This window comes from Neolamprologus brichardi, chromosome 6 (assembly GCF_056152115.1).
Source record: "Neolamprologus brichardi isolate AB-2024 chromosome 6, ASM5615211v1, whole genome shotgun sequence".
Taxonomy (NCBI): domain Eukaryota; kingdom Metazoa; phylum Chordata; class Actinopteri; order Cichliformes; family Cichlidae; genus Neolamprologus; species Neolamprologus brichardi.
The window spans coordinates 21,476,002-21,496,369 of record NC_142109.1 but is presented as its reverse complement, the minus strand read 5'-3'; the positions used below and the strand labels follow the sequence as shown (position 1 = coordinate 21,496,369).

General features: G+C 39.6%; 1 protein-coding gene across 3 annotated transcripts in view; it reads right to left on the bottom strand.

The window, feature by feature from the left end:
• The window catches only part of palm3 (paralemmin 3), a 30,995-nt gene extending 17,183 nt beyond the window's left edge, over positions 1 to 13,812 (bottom strand). For 2 of the 3 annotated variants that reach the window (XM_035906350.2, XM_006787423.3), the window contains exon 1: positions 13,316 to 13,812. The gene's annotated coding sequence lies outside the window, so the exon portion shown is untranslated. The remainder of the gene's footprint in view (positions 1 to 13,315) is intronic. The other variant, XM_006787422.3, reaches the window with a different exon arrangement.
• Between the last annotated feature and the right edge of the window lie 6,556 nt (positions 13,813 to 20,368).

Genomic DNA, 20,368 nt, shown 5'->3' with positions numbered 1-20,368 from the left:
CATGTTCCAGTGGCTAAGACTAAAGTGAGTTTAATGCACTGACGATCTGACTAAACAGTGTTGAGAGAGGAGACAGTGATGGAACAAAAGCACCTCCAAGGAGCAAATCTCTTTGCTCTCATTTGGTCTCTTAAGTTTTACAGCAGTGAAAAAGATTCAGCGGGATCAATAGGATCCTGTCAGGTAATACACTCACAAGTGCATGTGTGCGCACAGACACATACACACACACACAATAGAGTCTCTGTTGAGCAGGTAGTGGGCTGGTCTTCGTTCTGCCCGCAGTATCCTGCTCCAACATAGCACACACCCACAGAACTCCATCCGGGGTTGTACCTCAAAGCAAGTTCAAAGATATGTTTTTGTGATCTTGCTCCACTAAACCTAATTTCTGCAGTAAGGGCAAATACAGAAAGCTGCTTATAAAATATTTGAATCGACCAAAGATTTGTCAATATAGCTATGACTACATTCAAATTAAATGGGTGATGTTGTCAGCTCATGAGCTTATGACCAGTCACAAGTCAGGAAAGATCAACTAGCAGCAGAGCAGACACATTTTACAAAGAGCGAACTATATATATGAAATATGACAAGGTTAAACACGTTACATGCTAAAAACAGCAGCGTTGTTCCAGCCCTGGCAGCACTGTGTGAATGTGTGTGTTTTAGGAAAAGTGTTCAGCGTTCAGATCGTAATATTAAACTGTCTGGAAGCAAGTAAAGAACAAATAAACAATTCTAACCAGCAAGAAAACCTACGCTTATACAAAAAGTCAACAACTACAAAGTGTTGGACATGAAACGATGGAAACAGATAAGCCACATCTGTGAGAAGAAGAACAACAGCAAGGGTTTAAAAATACTTGCAGTCAGTGGTTAAAAAGAAATTTATAGATTGCATGAAAAAAGGGCTGACTCTGCTGGAATCTATATTTCTCATGATGCTCGCCAGGAAAGACAAAGATTTTAAACAGTCTCTGAAATCTATACACCTCACTATCTCTTACGCAGGGCTGCAGGATATTCTGAGAAGGAATGAATGATGATGCAATTTTCAGAGAGGTAACTGGTCAATTGGAAGTGATTTTCATATGTGCCGGTCTCTTATCTTGAACGTAACCTGTTCCCGGGCAGATTAGGTGGGCAGAAAGTGAATCATAGTCATAATCCTCGGCTGATTCATGAACTCCGGTTGTGATTCTCTTTCCCAACTGGAGTTTGGTTCACTTGGTCTGAAGCAGGGAGAACAAGTTACACACTGTAACCTATTAGACCTGGAATGTCAGTGCTACATGGATCCATGTACAGAAATGAAGCAAAGCGAATGATAGAGGGCTCTTTCTTTATGGAAGGTTTAGTTTCTTTTGTGTCACAAATAGCTCAGAAAGGTACAGGAAATACTTATTGGGAACAATTTTAGTCAAGACTGCAGCTTGACTGAATAGTGTTATCCTGTATCTGACAAAATTATCTACCAGGTCTGCCTTGCTGTGCCTACTGACATATTCTGTGCTGTTAAACTACAGTTTGTGCAGCCATTATGTCTTCAGGCAAACACACAGATGGCTGAAAGAATACTAAATACCGTATATGGCTACCTACTGCTCGATGCTGCCCTCTGAGTGGTTCTCAAGACGGGCAAGCTTCTGATCACTGGCTATGTCAAACTCACCATCTGCCACACACATTTAAAATATTAAGTCTAGATGGATTTGGGGTGAGAAAAATCAGTTCCACAGCCATTAGGCTGAGCAACTGATCAAAAGCGACAGCATGGCGAGGCCTTTGTTAAGACCTTGTCATCCACTCATCAAATCAGCAGAGGGGCTGCAGAGATTAACACGGTCATCCAGAACATACATATGTATGATGAAGCTGAAGAATAATGCGCGACGCATCTTGGATGAGTCATCGTGGCTTACTGAGTATGATTAACATGCAGGATTATCTGTTTTATCCAAATGTGAAGAAGTCAGATTGCTGTAAGAGTCTAACTGTACGCACTTTATAGAATGGCTCAGTTTTAGAAGTGTCAGTGTGCGGAAACACCTCTGTGATCTGAAGGTTTGTGTGAAGTCAGCTCAGGCAGTCTTAATGTAATTAAGAGCTAACAGGGGATTATTATTTTGTACTGAAGATTTCATAATGTTCACGAAGATTATATTTAAATTTGGACTAGATTAAGGTAAAATTTCAGTATTTTTTATTTGCTCTGTAAAATCAGTGAATCTCTTCACGCCTTAAATTATGGTATGTTGGGTTGGACTTCTCTAAGGAAAGTTAACATTATACAATGTATCGACTTTGTGATTGGGCTATTAAAAAGATAAAATAATTGCATTTCATTTATCATCCATGATGCACTGAACACTTCCCATAAGCCACCACTGAAAACCATTAACTTTTGAGAACTGCGACTGTATAAATGAAAATTGGACTGAACCTAAAACTAAGCACAAAATGTTAAATTGACCTTTTGAACATCGAACAAATTATTTTTTATTTTTTGCTACTATTTGTGCCATTTTTGTGAAAATGACAGAAAATGTGTTAAGAGTTTTCATCTCAATGAAAAAATAAATGCTTGATTAAGTTTGAGTGATGCGAATTTTGTCATACTCAAATTTGTACTCCAGTACTCGCGATGTACTCTTAAGGGACTTGAAAAAGAGAACAACAGTAACTGCTCATCCGTGGTGCCTGTAGCTGTTTGTGTGCATCCACAAGTGAGCCTAATCCCAGCCTCAAGCTTCAATTAAAACAAAACTAGTAGTTAAACTTTTCGTTTTACAGCTAGTTTTGTTTGGTTTACTGTAGTTGATGACAGTGCAACTTAGTCACTGCTTTGAAAAACACAGCTATGAGAGCATGATGAGTGGCCATCTAAAACCACCCAAGGTGTGCCTTTATCCACATCTTCTTAGCTGTGGACAGCTTGCAATTAAGCCCACGCACTTCCAAACACTATAGCCACTGTCCCACTGCAGGGCCAGCAGAAACTGCAAAGGAATGCGACACACTGTTCAGCACATGGATCTAATAAAATATCCTTATTAATATCACTAAAGGTTTCAGCCGTGTTTCCCTGGCCTTGGTGAAACCTATCGAATTGACATGGAAGATGTTTGCAAAATGACCATCATGAAAGCAGTGGCTAATAGCTGGGTTACCACCCAGCTTTTAGTTTGCATGTAGACTAAGTCATGACCCTGCATGACAGTTATAAAGTGTCACCCTTAAACTGTAAGATGCGTAATCACTGTGCTTTCAGTGTTTTGGTATGCACAAATTCCCTCTATCTGCAGCTACGAAACACTGTGCACAGGTAGTCAAGGTACGTATTAGTTTTCCCGATAAGTAGGAAACCACTGGTTTTTAACCCTGAGGTGGAATGCGCCGAGTGGGTGGTGTTACACTCAGATGAGTGAAGATTATATGTTAGATGAGGCTTCACAGGAAAGCGAGAGAGGGTAACTCGATGTCATTACAGTCATTATAACCTTTTACAGTATATTTCACTTTGGTACATGGTGCCAGTGTCATTGCAAGACGTATACTGTTTACATAATAGCTCTAGAAGTGTAAACTTGAAATGAATCTGTAATTTTAAAATGACTAAAACCTCCTAACTTGGAGGAGCAGGGCGAGCTTCAGAAATGAAAAAAGTAAGGGGAGATTAAAGGAAGCATAAAAGACAGATGAGACGGAGACATAAAAGGAAGTAGAGAGGTTAAAACAAGCGAGAGAACAAGAATTAGAGGAAGTGAAGTTAAGAGGGGGATCAGAGTTTCAGACACCTGTTCTGACAAGTCCTGACAAGACACTTGAGGCAGTAACACCACTTTTAACAGTCTACCCGCACATATTAAGTTCACACTAGGACTCTTTATAACGCCCCTGTCTTCATTCTTTGCAGACACATTCACAACAAAGCGAGAATAAAACTAGGAATGCGATAGTAATTTCACCTGCAACAGTGCACTAAAAGTTAAAGCTGTAAAATTTTCATTTTTCCTAGAAATACAAAAGTGACATTCACATTGTAAGTAAATTATTGAATATCCTGAAATAACCTTTGATGATATCCTCTTATAAACGCTCTATTTCATAATAAATATTGTACTAAAACTGAGTTTTAAACTTGACACAAGCTTATATACTGAAACTGCTCACCAAGCATAAATTTAGTTTGGAAAACATACTGGGTACTTTTGACTATTCATTCATTAGAACCTGATGAAACCATATTGAAAATACAATTACTCTTGTTTTGTTTAGACTTTATTTAGGAGCTGATGTGAAAAGGAGGCTTCAACTAGGCTTGGACAGACTGGGCTTGTTCTTTTCAAAGAGCACTTTAGAAGCCTTGCGCACTGGCAAAATGTCATCAAAATGAAGGAGAAGACTCTTTTCTCCCCAGCCCAAAGTGGCTCTGCCTCCTCTGCTCAATGATGCACGCAGGCAGTGAGGATGTTCATTTATATTGCTGCCTTCAGGTTATCTGTTTGTGCTACTTTGTGGTTTAATCATTCACCACTCTGTGCATTAGGAAACTGTCGACTGTGTTAACGGAAAGCAGGTCGTGACAGGTGGCATTCATGCAGCAGAATCTAATAAACAAAGGCTGCGAACAAATTCTGAATTAAATACTAATCAATTTTAAAATGTATTTCTTGGCTAGCGTACTGACGATGCAGACTGGGCCAGGACTTCATTTATTTTCAAGTCAGCACAGAAAAGTCTGGGAGTAGAAGTGAGCGAGTACAGTGAAACACATCTAATGATCGTTATCAATGATTTGACCTCTTTTTGGTTACTAAGACTTATGATTGTGTTATTTTAGGATGTTCTACTCAAGTATTTTCAGACTTTCTATTCCCACACAATTCTTGTCCTAAGTACTCTCTTTGCACTTTAGGCAAGAGTGTGTTAGACATGTATTGGCTTGCTTCTGTGATCTGTCTGCTTGTGTGCCGGATTAGTGTGTGTGTGTGTGTGTGTGTGTGTGTGTGTGTGTGTGTGTGTGTGTGTGTGTGTGTGTGTGTGTGTGTGTCAGGCAGGTTTGGAGAGGAATGCAGGACTGTTGTAATCCAGTCTCGGTTCATTTTCGCTATTGTCACCGAGTCAAAAGCCCGTAGGCCTGTTTGCCACAGGGCCCCATAGCTCAGTCATGACTACAGACATATTCTCACATATTGTACTGCAGCCTAAATCGTTTTTAAAACAACAACAATGGGACAACACATCATTAGAAAAGCAATCTGTAGATACAGTGAAAAGAACTCTTAAAAGATCTTTAAATTTCAAGTTTTGAAATAACCTACAGTTGACTAAGGTAACAAAATGACCTTGCAGTTTCAAAGTGGTGTTTGTTTAAATTTGTTCTGGAGGATATCCAGTCACCTTGCAAATGTCTAGTCAGGCAACTTAATGTTTAACTTCCTTCCTTCCTTGTAATCATTGTGGACAAGCAAACACAATTTCAACCAATCATTAAATACGTTAAAGACAATACACTGATCCTTCAACCCATAGCTGTCAACACTCTCAGCTTACCATTATGTAAACACAATGTTAGAAATGTGACATGATTTTGCTGCATTTCATTTGGGTATTATCAGTGCCAGACTTAGCTAGGCTGATTTAGTTATTATGGTATAGTTTATCTCAGGGATGTCAAACTCGTTTTACACAGAGGGCCACATACAGCTTACTTTGATCTTAGGAGGGCCAGATGAGTCAAACTTGTAAAGATGTTTAACTACACATTAAAATGCTGTGTCATGGTAGTGAATGAAAGACATCTGTCATTTGTGCTTAAATTGTAACAAACAAATGCGTAAAATTACAGGTGAAGTTCTGGTAACATAGCTAGTTTTTGTTAATTCACAGAAAAAAATCCCTTCTTTTTCCGTTTTGTTAAATAGGGGCCTGTTGTAGAAAACAAAACATGTACTATAGTTAAATTTCTATAGTAGATAGTGGGGAAAAAATGAAAAAGTCTACAATTTAAGCTTCACATTTTTCAAAGTGTCCTTGCCGGGCCGATTCTGGCCCCGGGGCATTATGTTTGACAAACCTGGTTTACCCTACCAAAGAGTAACATTTTTAAACTCATATTTTTTAAACATAGTCATAGACAGTTAGGGAAATCTGTCACTTAAACAACCCTCTTTTTCAAAATTAACTTTTTCTACTGCTCACTGAGTGACTCTGCTCTGCTGACCATTGGCGTTCCTCAGGGATGTGTTGTAGGACCTAATGTTTTCTTTAACATTCTCCTTTTAACAACATATTTTTCATCATTATGAAAAAGAAAACAGAGAAAAATGCACATCTCACATATTCTCAGACTTCTTAACTTCAGCCAACTTCAACATGTTTAGTTTAGTTTGGATTGCAAACACAAGCGCACAGACACACACTCATACTTATGTAATTGTTATAAACAGCTGCATTCGTGTGTAATGGTTGTCCATAGAGACGGCTGCTCTGGCATTGTGGAATAGTTTATTAGGCTAAATAATTAACTGCCTTATTTATCTTAAGCTTATCTAATAAAAACATTCAACAGTTTGTGCACCTGTGTCTCCATCTTCATCTCGGGCTGAGTGGAGTAAGCTATCACAGATAAAACAGGGTTTGCCGCTCCTCTTCATGTTGCCCTCAAGCTTTTTTTTGTGCTGATATGCTTTTTTGCCTCACATTTGTAGTCTGACCACTTCTTCTTTTTTTTCACCCCTGCCTGGTTCCTTTGCTATTGCATAGAGCTCTTTTCCTTCAGTAGTGTTTGTTCAGTCCTGATTCCAGAAGTAAGAACATCAAATAAAGCAGTTCTCCTTTTCTACCCTTCTCTGAGTTTCTTCTTTTACATTTGGTGTGCGGGATTTCAATTAATGGGGCTTGTAGATTAAGATGAACACATGTTCTGAAAAGAATCTATATACACATTCTTCCTTCGTTCACACTTAGATGTGAATCTACACAGTTTTATACATCTGTCCCCTGGCCTTTGCTCCAAATCACTCCTTGGGTAGAGTAAAGTGTTGTTCATCTTGATTTTCTTTTCCACTTAAAGGGGATCTATTACAATTTCTCCAACTTTCTGTCATTCACACACACACTATTATTATGTTGGATGCTCATATTTAAAGATGGCCAAAACTGCAAATAATAAACTCAATGTCTGTGTAAGTCATCCCATACTTGAAATGCTTGTGCTTAGATATTCTTACATGTGTGATGTCGGACTGGGAAAATTCATAATATAATCATCTTGGCTTAAGGAGAGGTTCAAGAGCTAAAACTGCTCATTTTAGACAAAAGATGATGCTGCACCAGGACACCAAAATAAAATAAAAGGGTTGTTTTGTAGATCACATAATGCTTATTCTGTGAAATACAATGAAGCTTAAGAATTAAGAGGTAGATAAGAAACCACATTAAGAAACCATGACCTTATTCACTCATATCCTCCAAATGTAGAACGAGTTATCAGAATATTACCTCCTTGGTTCCTATTTGTCACATAAATCCAAAATCCCACTCTTAATATGAGGTACATAAACTCCACAGGTCATGCTATCTCAAGTCCTCGTACACCTCAGACTTTCAGTACAACCGGTGGTGGTTGGATGCATTGGTTATGGGCATGAGAAGGAGTGTACAACACTAGTGGGTGGTTTTGTGGAGTGGTCTGGGAGAAATAATCTGCTTATGAATGTGAATAAGACCAGAGAGATGACCTCAGAAGGAAGAGGACAGCTACACAACCCATGTCTATCCTGGCGCAGGATGTTGATATGGTGGAAGAGTACAAGTACCTGGGCGTCCACATTAACAACGGGCTGGAAGACCAGTGCTGTATACAAGTTAAGGCTGCATACAAGAAGGAGATGAGCAAGCTCTGTTTCTTAAGGAAGTTCAGATCCTTTAATACAAGCAGCAAAATGTTGGAGATTTTTTCCAAAAGTCCTTTAGTGAGTGCAGTATACTTTGCTGTGATCTGTTGGGGATGCAGAATCAGACCTGCTGACACCAACAGACATAATCAACTGATTAGGAAGGACGCCTCTGTGACTGGCTGCAAACTGCATACTTTTCGAGTGGAGAGGAGGTCAACGAATAAATAGTTTTCCATCACTGACTCATTTTATCCCCGTTGTTTGTTAATTTAGTGGCAGCAAGTTGTGAAATGATTTTGGTCCCTTAGCTTGTCAGTTTGTGGACTGAGCCTACCTGGTTGGAAAATGTTTTACATACAGCCAAAACTTAACTACACCAGTGTATTCTGTACAAGAATATTTGGCTCTTTGCAGTACTGAAATCTATTAAAATGGTGTAAATGAATATTATTTCCAACCATATATGCTTGAAAAGTCTTTTGTAGCAGAAGTATAGGCTTGGCAAGGTTCTCAGCACTCAACATAGCAGGGTTTCAATAGCAGCTGACTCAATAACACTTTACCACACTAAACAGGCTATTTGTCAATGTATGAAGATATTAACTCTCTTTATCTACAGAGCCAGACTTTGGAGTTGGCCATTAAAGTCTGGCATGTAACACCTACAACTCCATCACAAGCTCTGTGTCTAGTTAAACTTATTGACAGAAATCCAGTATGAGTGAAGAGTCCAGTAAGAACAAAACCTTTCAGAGCAGGTATGATACACACGTTTCTTCAAATATCCGGAAAGGCTACAGCTCACAGTCTCTCATGGTTGCCATTAGACACAGACAAGGGGTTTAAATGCAACTTCAAAACAACATGTTGAACATGAATTGGTATAAAAACTTGTGACTGCAAACAATTATACAAAGTAAACTTCAATAATAAGGGAACAAGTAATATGGATGGGTTTCCAGGTACAGACAACATCATGTGTTCTGGACCTTTCTTTACTGGGAGGGGCAGACGTAAGAGCATAGGACCTTTCTTGACCAAGCAGTAGTTGTACTAATTATATTTTACTGAATAGCGGACAAGGACACATACCTCTAGGCAGCAAAAGAAAACAACACATGTCAACCCCCTCTGATGATGAAAATACCGTGTTTATGCTGTGACTGCAATAAGCATTTCTGCCAGGACTAAACACAGCCACCAAGCCCCTACAGACAAACTATGCTTGGTACATCAGTTAAATTTTCAGTGTGGGATGTAGATCTGTCACTGGCAGTTTGTGCAATTCAGCTACAGGTGAGGTTCTTCCAAATTAGTTGTGAAGTGCCAGTGAGAAGATGTGGTTTACCATATAATTGACTAGACAAGAGCATCACACATTGGCTGCAGCTATGGAAGGATGCCTAACATTAGACAGATTTCTGGAATCACAAAAATGTGAGAACACTTCAGCTTCTCCCACCACAAAGACACAGACTCACCAAAAATGTGGACACAGTCCTTTCAGTTTTTGTTTTTTTTAATTGGGCTGTTTTGTTAAACCACTTTAGTGCACATAATCTAAAACATATCCAGTTCCTGTTTTGCAACCATGCTATTCCAGTGTTTTAAACATCCAATACTTCAGATAAAGATTACCACATTGTTCAGAGTAATTGTTGCGTACAGTGTGCATTAGTGGGATTCTTTTGTTACATCTGTGCATTGCTTGATGGCCAACCTGACTTTGTAACCTAGTAACCACAACTGTGGGCTTTTTTTTTGTTTTGTTTTTTCTGATGTCTTGTGATTGTATTACTTGTGTTATCATCTTTGTTTCATTTGCAGATGAATAGAAACACCAAATTATTCTAGTTTCTTGAACAGAGCTGCAGCTAGCAGTTACTCTCATTGTTCTCCATTATTGATCAGTTGTTTGGTTCGTATCACCCTCCCACATTTCTAAAAGCACAAGGTTTGTCATGGAGCACTTGTGTTGTTAATTTATTACCATATAAAGAGTAACACAAAGAAAAATCACAACTGAGACACTGATTCAGACCACCTTTTTGGATTTTTGCTTGAAAATGTACTTAAATGATCAACAGTTTTGCACAAGCAGCAGCTTAATTTGCTGTTAATTAATCGTTACCATTGTATGTCCATCAGAAAGGCCAGATTATCCTGTGGCGGTTCATTAACATTCCTTTTCTATGTATAAATTTGAATTTTACAAGTTGACTTTCCTCCAACGTTTAATATATGATAAAAGCCACAAAGGCACAGGTGACATCTTAATGAAGACTGCAATCTTACACCACAATTTAAAAAGAAATGCATTAGAGGGATGTTTTAAATGCTGGCAAGCTAAGAAGCTAAAGTATTCAGACAGCTTTCAGGCAGCTCTGATATTTCTTGTTATCTCCTCAGACTCCTTCGCTGCCATAACACATTACTTAACTCCCTAATCCTTGACCGCTTGATTAATACTTTTCGTGCGCAGACAAAAGAAGGGATCTTTACTCTTTACCCAGAAAACTGAAGATAGTAAATGGTTTTCCATCCACCCCCTCCCTGTTCGTACTGTCAGCGAGGATTTTCTTGAGGCTTTAAGTCATTATTATTGCAAATGAAAGGAATACCACACACAGGCGTTGATTTGAAGAGAAAAACAGTTGTCTGTGCCTAAACAAGACAAGCTAAGGAGACCTGACAAAAAGATGAATCTTATACCACTGTTGATAGCTCAGTATTAGGGTATGGCTGCCATGTGAGGCATCTTCGAAGTGACATGGTGACATATCGCTGAAACATCCTCCAAGGTCATGTAAGCAAACTAGGAAACAATATTCTATGATTAACTCTTCTTAAAGGGAGAATCCATCCTTTTACACAAATCAATATCTTCACTACTAAAATCTGAAAAGTTAAACTAGGTTATATCTTGAAGGTTATGCTGGCTTGGGCAAAAAGATTTCTAACAAGAAAGCCTGTGTTACAAACAGGGCATGTCAAGTTTTAAAAACATAGCAGTGCAAAAAGCTGGAAGGCTCTAACCAGAGACGCTTTTAAGTTCTGTTTTAAAGCTTGGCCCATATTAGGAACTAAGTAAGAATCTATCCATGTATGATGTCTTTGATGCAATACCTAATTGGTGGAGGAACTGCAGTATGAGTCATAAAGTCATAGTGGGACACAACAGCTTTGCCTAAAATTCGAATTCCAGTTGCTAAAATTTAAATACTGGCAAATGAAACCTAAACCAAATAATACTAGAATGCTGAGACCTTTCTGTTGCAATAGGAAAGACTAAAAAAAAAAGCTTTACATGTGACCATTATCATAGTAATCTGTTGTTTGCACAGGAACCAGCTCTGCCCATGCTCTGCAATCTGAGTCTAATTCTCTGTTTAGCCAAAATAATAACCTGAAGCAAGATGTGCATTTTGCACACTGAGATAGAAGCATGAGGCACACAGTGTGTGTGAGGTAGTACGCCCAAGCAGTACCACACAGTGAGCAGAGGGAATCATTAATCAGGCAAAGCTTCACAGAGCATACTTTTAATGGAAAAAGTTGCACTTGTGTAAAAAGCTCAGCTAAAATTTGACAATGTGCTAACAATCATGGAGGAGTTGGTTTCTGGTGTCAATGCTTCAGTGAGGGGCAAAGAAATGTGTAAATCCAATCTCACTTAAACCAGGGATGGACAGACTTTCACGGAGAAATGCTGGAGGCGATTTGACAGTGAGGAATTTCCCTCCTGCTGGAAATTCATCCATCACCCAGTTTGCCAAGCAAAGAAGTGGTGGGTTTCATCACTCCCAGCTACACTTTTGTCTCCTCCCCTTTATCTTTCTGTTTTTTAATCTCCCTCTGCCTTGTCAGAGTCTAACTCTCCACTGCTCTTTTCAACAGCATTTGAAAAGATAAAACTCTTGCTGATTGGTGGTGCTGACGACCACACAGTCTCTCCTGCTCTTTTATCTGCCTTTAACAGCCCGCTCTCTCTTCCTTTTTGCACATTTGTGTAGATTTCTGCAGATTCATATAAAATCTAAATGCTCTGCAAGCGACGTGCATGCCGATCTGGCTTCTATGGTATATTGTTTGTGCATCAAAGATAAAACTTTTCAGCTGAACAACAACAAACAGGCCATCACTTTTTGCTACACAGGAGTTGGCTTTATTACTATGGCACAAAGCAAGAGAGACTGCTGTGACAACCAAAATGCAACAAAGACATCCACACCATTAAAAGTATGAAATTAAAAAATACCCTTCATGCATGTTTCATTTGTGTCCACATAATGTGGAAAATTCGAAGGCTATCTTAGACAGATGTGCTGTCTGGCTTCTCACAGAAGACATTAGCGAGTTTAATGGTTATTTAAGATAAAAAGAAAACTGTCACTGTACAAGAGCAGAAAAACACAAGTTGGAATCAAACAGATGAAAATGTGACAGCAGCTGAATGCAGCACAACTTGCTCTTGGTTGACATTTCAGTCTACTTCTTTCTCCAAATGGCCTCAAGGCCCTCAGTTCTTCAACCTGACAGAAGACGAGCCATGTCAGGAGCTCCTGCTGGGCGCTCGGCTTGTAAATCAGTATACTCAGCTGCATGCTAAGCAGCCTTTGTTTGATAGGCTGCAAGTTAAATACTGGCTGTTTAAAAGCGAAACTCAGAACACAGATCCTGCATGGCTGTTGGTGAAAATGATGAAACAGCAATGTGTTCTGCTGTAAGTTAGTGAGTCACGAGAGCGAGAAAAAACAAATGTGTGGTTGATCTGATATGCACACCTTAAAATCTGCCTGCTGTGTATCCGTGTGCGGGGTGTCTGCGAGCACCGCTGGTGACATGCAGCTGCAACAATAACTACAAACATGCAAAAGGATGGAGCCTCTATCTCAAACCACATTTCTTGAAGCTACTCTAAATGAACTGCAGCCTTGTGCCTCATGGGCGTAATTACCCTATCTCACAAAACTGATAGAAAGATATTGGAGAACAGAGACGCAAATAGTCTGATACTTAACTGTGAAAAGTTGTGGTTTTTTTGGTGGGGGGTGTTAAATCATAAAGAAGTCCTAATATGCAGGAGCAAAATTTTCTCTGTGAGTTGTATTAATGTTTTTGATCAGGATTAAAGAAACTACAGAGTGTCCGAAAAAAATAACATATGCGACCCTTTTAAAATTATTTCTTAATGGCTTTAGTCAAAAGGTAACTCATTAATGTGCAATGCTTAACAGAGGTCAGACAAGTCAACAGCAGCATGGGCTGTCCCAACACTCCGGCTGGGCTCACTTCCACCTCTTGGCTCAAACTCAAAAGGTGTCAACCGACCACGTACACCAAATACTTGTTGCAAATCATGCAAAGAATATTCACGGGGAAAATGAAAATATTACGCTGTTACTCACCAGCTCAGGCTTGCCCGCTTGATGATATTATAAGTCCAACACAGTGGGAAAGCTGAATTACACAAAACAGAAAAGTTTTTAAAAAAATGCGGGGAGAAAAAAAAGCGACCCTTCTTCCGGCTCAATCAATTTTATGAAGAGAGCAAGAAGAGTTACAAAAAAATGCGACACAAACTCCCCGGGTAGTGTAACTGTACACCTGAGTAGCTTCAGCGCGGAGCTGGCCCCAAAATGTGACAGTCGTCACATGAAGGCTGGACGACGCGTCGTCAAATGTGTGAAACTTTTTACTTTGAAAGAAAATAAAGTCCTCGTCAAACAGAAAGCGCTTGAAGAAGTTAACGAGTCCTGCCTTTCGGCGCTCTCCTGCTCTTCCAAACCCGCTTTTCTGGAGTGTATGCGTGTGTGAGGAGGACCAGAGTCGGTCTGTCCGGCGGTTACCTGACTCCAGTCATTACCGTGAGGCCAGCCCTCCTCACAACAGCAGCTGCCGCCTCATGTTTCCTGGTATTGTCGCTCTGAGTGGCTGCAAAACCGACAAACAGCTTTCCTCAAAAGCAACAGGTTGAGATGCTTTCCTCTTTTATTTGCCGAGGACTGAGCTGTGACCGGCGGCTCTGCCTCTGATCCGTTACATTAACATAAGAGTAACGGCGAAAACTCCAGTTACTGTAGTATTTACTTTTCTTTGTGTTTCCTTGTAGCTGTGTCTCAATGCTTGTTTCTCGTAGGTGTGCAAGGCCAAGTCGTTTAAAAGGTATGACTATCACGAAAGTCTAACCAGGGTATGAACAAAAATATAATTATCATTATTAGCATCCCTTTCAGTTTCAGTTTCATTGGTGGCAAAATGAATATGCATGATTTTTTTCTCTCTTTCTTATGTGTGCAGAGGTGGATGCTATCTGATTTGAACCCGCTGTTAGATCTGCAATACATTTACCCAGTGGCAGCCCCATCTAACACAGCTAGCCCAGCTTCCTGTCTGTTTTCAAAGGAAAAGAAGCTTATTAAAAATAACCGAACTCAGAGCAATTATAACACTTCAGAGGACCGCGCAGTAAAAGTGCATCTAATTGCACGTAATTAGGTAGCCATATTGTGATCCAGCTTTATGATTATTTGTGATGCTGTTCAGCTCCTTTGTGTTATGCTGACAGGTGTTTATATTATTTTGACCAGTCTTTATATTAATCACACCTCTAGCTGTGAGCTAAGTGGGTGGTATATATTGGATTGCCCAATATGTAGCTGTAAAATGAATAGACTGTAACTGCTCAGGGCTGCATTAAGCTATGCGTGTATTTATTATTTATATAGGATGGGAGCCAGGGATTAGTTTATAAAGTGTGACCCGTGGGTCATCTGCCTAAATGCGCCTGAGTGTCTGATGTAAACAGGTGCCTGAAATCAACTAATTCAGCTGCATTCTGGTTGCTTGATGGAAACAGGAGAGGCTGTTTGGAATATTAATAAGCAAATGAGACAAGGGTAATGTAGGAGTGGGTTGCACATTTATTTGGAATAGCTAATGTGTCATGTCCCTAACCTTTATTTTTCTGCTTGCAATATTTTAAAAAGCAGGGGGGAAAGACACAAAGAAGAATTTCTTGTTGCCTTTGGTAGTAATTTTGCTTGTTTTGTGAACATATTAAAGCCTAACAAACTCTGCATCTACTTTTAAATTACTCTTCAAAGCTTACTTTAACCAAAAGTTGTTTTTAAATAAATAATACAATAGTCTCTATTATTTCTTTATCATCCATTTCTTCTTATCGTTAATTAATTCATTACTTATCCTACCTCTCATAGTCTGTCTGTCCAGGTTTTATGCCGTGCTTTCATATATTGTTATTTTAACTGTGTTTGCTTTTCTTTTTGAGTTTGGATTGTGATCTATTGTCCTGCTTTCTGTACAGCACATTGTAACCACACTATGTTTTGAACAGTGCCCCACAAACAAAGCCTCATTGCTACTGGTAATCATTCAGGCTCTTGTGCAGAAAAATGAATGTTGAGATGCAGATGAATAGTAGAGAATATATATGCTTGTGTTATGATATATTGCCTCATATCAAGGAAAAAGGGTGAAAAGCAGACACGGTTATACCATTCTGAAGTCCTAATCTCAGACAGTGTCACATACCCCTTCTTATATCAGCTTTCCAGATAAAGAAGCTCAGTATGTCTCTGCACTGTCGGCAAGCAGCTAGGCTGTCCTTGTGTCTATCAAGGAGCCAAAACACCAGGCACCACAAGAAAGCCAAGGTCATCACCCTAAAATCTCCATTAAGACTAATTTCCAAAAATCTAATGCACTATCATCTTCACAGTCACCAGCTCTGTGTGTTAATTTGGACAGAATCAATTTCAAGGTGTACTTTTGGTGAGCTGGTAGGCACTGGGCCCAAAATCCTTACTAAAGTTGTTTTCACATGTGCCCTGCAGCAGATTTTTCTAGACATTATTAAGAGGAAGTGCATGGGAAAATACTAATGTCTGACTCAGGGAGACTGGCCATTAATCAGTCTTTAACCTGCCAGTTCCCTAGTACAAAATACATGTGAGTCCAGTTGTGCAAAGTTGGGCCGATAGTGCCTTTAGTCCAGTAAATTTACAGCTACTGAGTAGTTGTCTGGCCTCCTGTACTCCCATTGCTCATTGCAACCCAACGATGTATTCCCATTAGTGAGATAGTGGCTGATGCAATCTAGCTCCGGCTCTTTGTCACATGTGAGAAAGGACAGCTTCAGACAGTGTCTTGACCTGATTCACATGACATTATCTATGGTTCACGTGTGAAAAAGTCTTAGGGCACTTTATATCAGTGATAAAATAATTTTATGAGTGACAGAAAGGACAGAACAAAGGCGCTATTCAGCTACTCTATAGACCCATGAAATAAAACTAGGCCAAGCTATTTTTATGTATCATTACAGCTTAGTCATATTTCATTTATACTACATATACTTCATCCTCATTTTCCCGCCATTAATTGCTTTTTTAATTTTCCCAAATGTAGGGTATGAACCCCTGATGTCCAAGCGTAACAAGTTCTTTAGAGATGTATTTTAGCCTCATGAATCACAGCTTAGCTGACCTGTGCTGTCTCTTCTTTATAATCTCATTTTGCTTAAAATCTGATTAATTCTTTATATCTGAAAGTCCCTACCATGGCAATTTGAAGTAAGAATGTCCTTGGCTGTGATCCCCTACAGTGATATCATATGAAATGAGCGCATCCACTGACTCGGCCTACTTCTAATTCCCCAAGACACAGTCTTCACACCACACCAGAGAGAGAGAGCGGGAGCACGCAGGCTAAAATCATATAGATAACAATACAGCAACTAGTCCTTTGTCTGTGGTTGTAGGGGAGGTATTTGGCAGGGTAGCAGCGTTTCTTTAACAATACTGCATGCACAGGCTTTTTGTACCTTTGTGTTCACGTGTAGAAGTACCAGCACGGCTCTTTGTTTGCCTGCATCTGTTTTAATAGCATAGTTTGGAAAAAGCGCTGTTCTTGTCCGCGTGCTTATGTAAACACAATACAAATGTAAAGAGGAAGTGGGAACACTGGTTTCTAATGGGCGGTTTACTGACGGGGTTTTGTGGTGTTTAAGAGACAGAATTATCTCAGTGGGGTTCAGTCAGGTTGTTTGCTGTGTAGGTGTTCTCACACATAATCAGGTACTTTCCACAGTTGTAGCAAACAGCACGAAATAATACACTTGATTCATACATTTTTGGCAATCCAGCATCACACAAACAACTGACAGGATAAAGACTGGCTAGTTTCCATTTGACTGAGTAGGAGACTTTACATGCACCCTGGTCATCAGATGCTCTGTATCTAGAAAACATTGGGGTTGCGGTTCATTGGTGAAAACACCTTCTAACAAACCAGTGTGAGCACAGTTGTTAAGGCAAACATTAACAGGGCAGACGCTTGTCAGCACAAAGGTATAACCTGGGCCTGAAAACAGTGCTGATATAAGATGTGACAGTGATGGAGTAAATCTTTGGACTTCATCTGGTGCTTGCAAACAATTGTGTGTGTGTTTATGTGTGTGTTTTCAGGCATTTAAGTAATGTTAAGCTTCACCTGTATTCACCATCACCTGTATTCAAACAGTCATGTGATCCACTTGTGATGTAAATGCTGATTAGGCTATCAGCATCACTGTTTTTACATTACTTCCATGCCTGAAAAGTCCTTTCTAGTGCAAACCTGTGACCTGTGAATCTTTAGATTTGGATTCTGCCACTCTCTAATAAAACATTAGCTGCAAACTTAATAACGATTTGTGAAGTCTGTTGTAAACACAAAGCTGTAGTTCCTATAGATGGGGCTATAAGGAGTGTGTTCAAAATGACTGTAAAGATGATAAGTGTACCGCATGTGTTTCTGTGTGTGTGCATGTCCACTGCACTTGTGTGTGTCAGTGTTTGCAGGCTACACACGCCCACCTCTGTGTGCTTGCTCTATTTAAAGAGCTCTGCAGTGTCTTACCTTGCTTGTTTTGCCCTTGACTTTGTTAACTTTTCGTGCTTTTTCTGTTCTTAGAAAGCGTGATGCAATCTAAGTTATTTTGTCAGACGTACATCGCGGTATTAGACCAGACGGGCATATCTAAAAGCATCAGCTGTCATAGAAGAGATATTACAGAAAAATGTACACCTGCAGGGTTTGGGCTAAAGTGATGGGATGGAAAAAGTAGCTCTCCTTTGGGAGGTTATAAAAGACAGATATTAATGTAGTCACAAAAAAATACTGCAGTTCTTATGATGTCCTCGCAGGAAGCAGGTGCTGTGGTGACAGGAAATTTGTATCTGTGCAAAAAAAATCCACTTATCCTTATTTTTTTTTTAATTCAGATTTATTAGCTGTGCAGTTATTGATATGATTTTCTTTTCTTTTTTTTCATGCCTAACACTTTTGGTTGCTTCAAGAGCAGTGAGTTAGGCTAGTTGCTAAAGTGTTTTTTTTCATGTTTGTGTTTTACAAGTGGTGTCATTAAGGCAAGGTCGTTATTAAGTGGCACTTGTTGAATCTACATTGCGTTTGTGCTGTAAAGCATACACGTTTCTGCGTATTCACATTTCTTTCCTTGATATACCATTCAATAAATGTATTAAGTTACCATGGGAACCATGACATCTGTGACACCACGTGATATTATCTCTGATTTTCAGAAAAAAAAGAAACACACTTTACCACATGTGGTCCGTTGTCCCTCTCCAGCTGTGAATGATTCGTTTGAGTGCATTAGAAAGGTGGGTGGCTTCCTGTTAACAACGGAGATGTATTCAAAAAACTGTGTTAGCAATAGGAATGCCAAACACCTTTACTTATGCATTTATTCTCTTTAGATTTCATTCATCATAATGCTATAGTCTCAAGATGCAATTTGCTATTATTGCCTCGCTTTTATATATTTAAGAGGGATGCAGATATCGTAAACAAGGTTGGTTTCAGCTTGTCATCTAAGGGTGGGGTTTTGGAAGTAGTGGGTGGAAATTTAAAAGGAAGAGGTTTGAAAAATGGATTGGTAATTTCAGATCAAAAGCTCTCTCAATCTCTCTGAGATTATGTTTTTGTTTTTGTTGTTGTTGTTGTTGTGTGTGTGTGTGTGTGTGTGTGTGTGTGTGTGTGTGTGTGTGTGTGTGCCTGACAAGGACTAAAAACACTTACATATATCTATCACTGTTTTGTTTTGTTTCTTATCCAAGTTAGTGTGGGTTGGAGCCCCAGAGGAAGCCCACATAGCCACAACAAAATCAGCAAATTCTATACAAAAAGCCTTCCAGTCAACAAAACGAAACTTAGAACACAAATTTGTTACTGTGCATTTTAACAAGTTAGAAAAAGTTATGATTTTAGGTGTTTTTTTGTTGTTTGGTTTTGTATGTGCATGCGTGTGTTTGTGCTAGTATGTATGATTGAATTATCGGAGTTCCTTCTGTTTCAGAGCTCTGTGTGTCTGTGAATGCAACAACAATCTTTTTTTCTTTTCTTTGTCATTTTTTTCTTTGCAGTCAATGTGAAGCCGCAGCTGTATGATGTGCCGGTAGTCCCAATGCATCTTCAGTGGACGTCACGTCACGTCCTCTGTCAGTGTGAACAGCCAGCCAAGACAAGACACTACAGCATAAAGAAGTAAAGTATAAGCTCACAATATAATCTGTGCAGGCTACGTCCACTCATTGATGAATGTAATTGCGATGCCTATATGAGACAAAGAAGTACAGACCTGTGCAACAGTGCTGCCCGGTTATTTCACAGTGGTCCAACAGTTCAGCCACTGCAGCATGTCTAAATATTTACCAAAGGTTACCAGCACATCAACATGTATATGCATGCGCGGCCACAGAAATGCACAAGGTTTCGTTTTAGCCCTGAGGGAGGCAGAATTTATTAAAAATTATGCAGTGTGCTCTTACGTACATACAATGGCCCAGAAAGCTGCCCGTGAACTTTCACCTGAAGGCCCGTGACCTACATTGAAGCGTGTGGGGGATGCATCCCACTTTTCTGCTTGACGATGCATCATTAACCTACTTCTGACTGTCCAAAGTCAAGTCCCTGCAGCTCACCTGAACCCACTGTTGAATTTAGATACATAAGCACACACACACACGCACGCGCACATACGAAATGGCACCATACCATTAGTTTATTTTTTTTCTCCATTGCTTTGGCTTTCCACTTTACCATAATTACACAACACACAACGGTACACTCGCTCTCACAGAGTACATGATGTCTTCCTGTGTCAAAGTGGTTTCCTAGGGTACTAAAGTGCACAGCATCTACCATTTTAGCCACTGTGTTGCTTGACACACATACAGTCCCTCCTTCTCTCTTTATCGAATGCTCTCTCTCTCTCTCTCCCTTGCTCTCTCTTTTGCTCTCTCTCTTGCTCTCTCTCTTTCTCTCTCATACACATTCTGGCTGTTTTCTACTCTCAGTCTCCACTCCTGCGTTCTCATTTTCTTGTTCCCTCTTCCAACTCTGTTTTTTCTTCTTCTCCTCTTTGCTTCTCCTCCTCC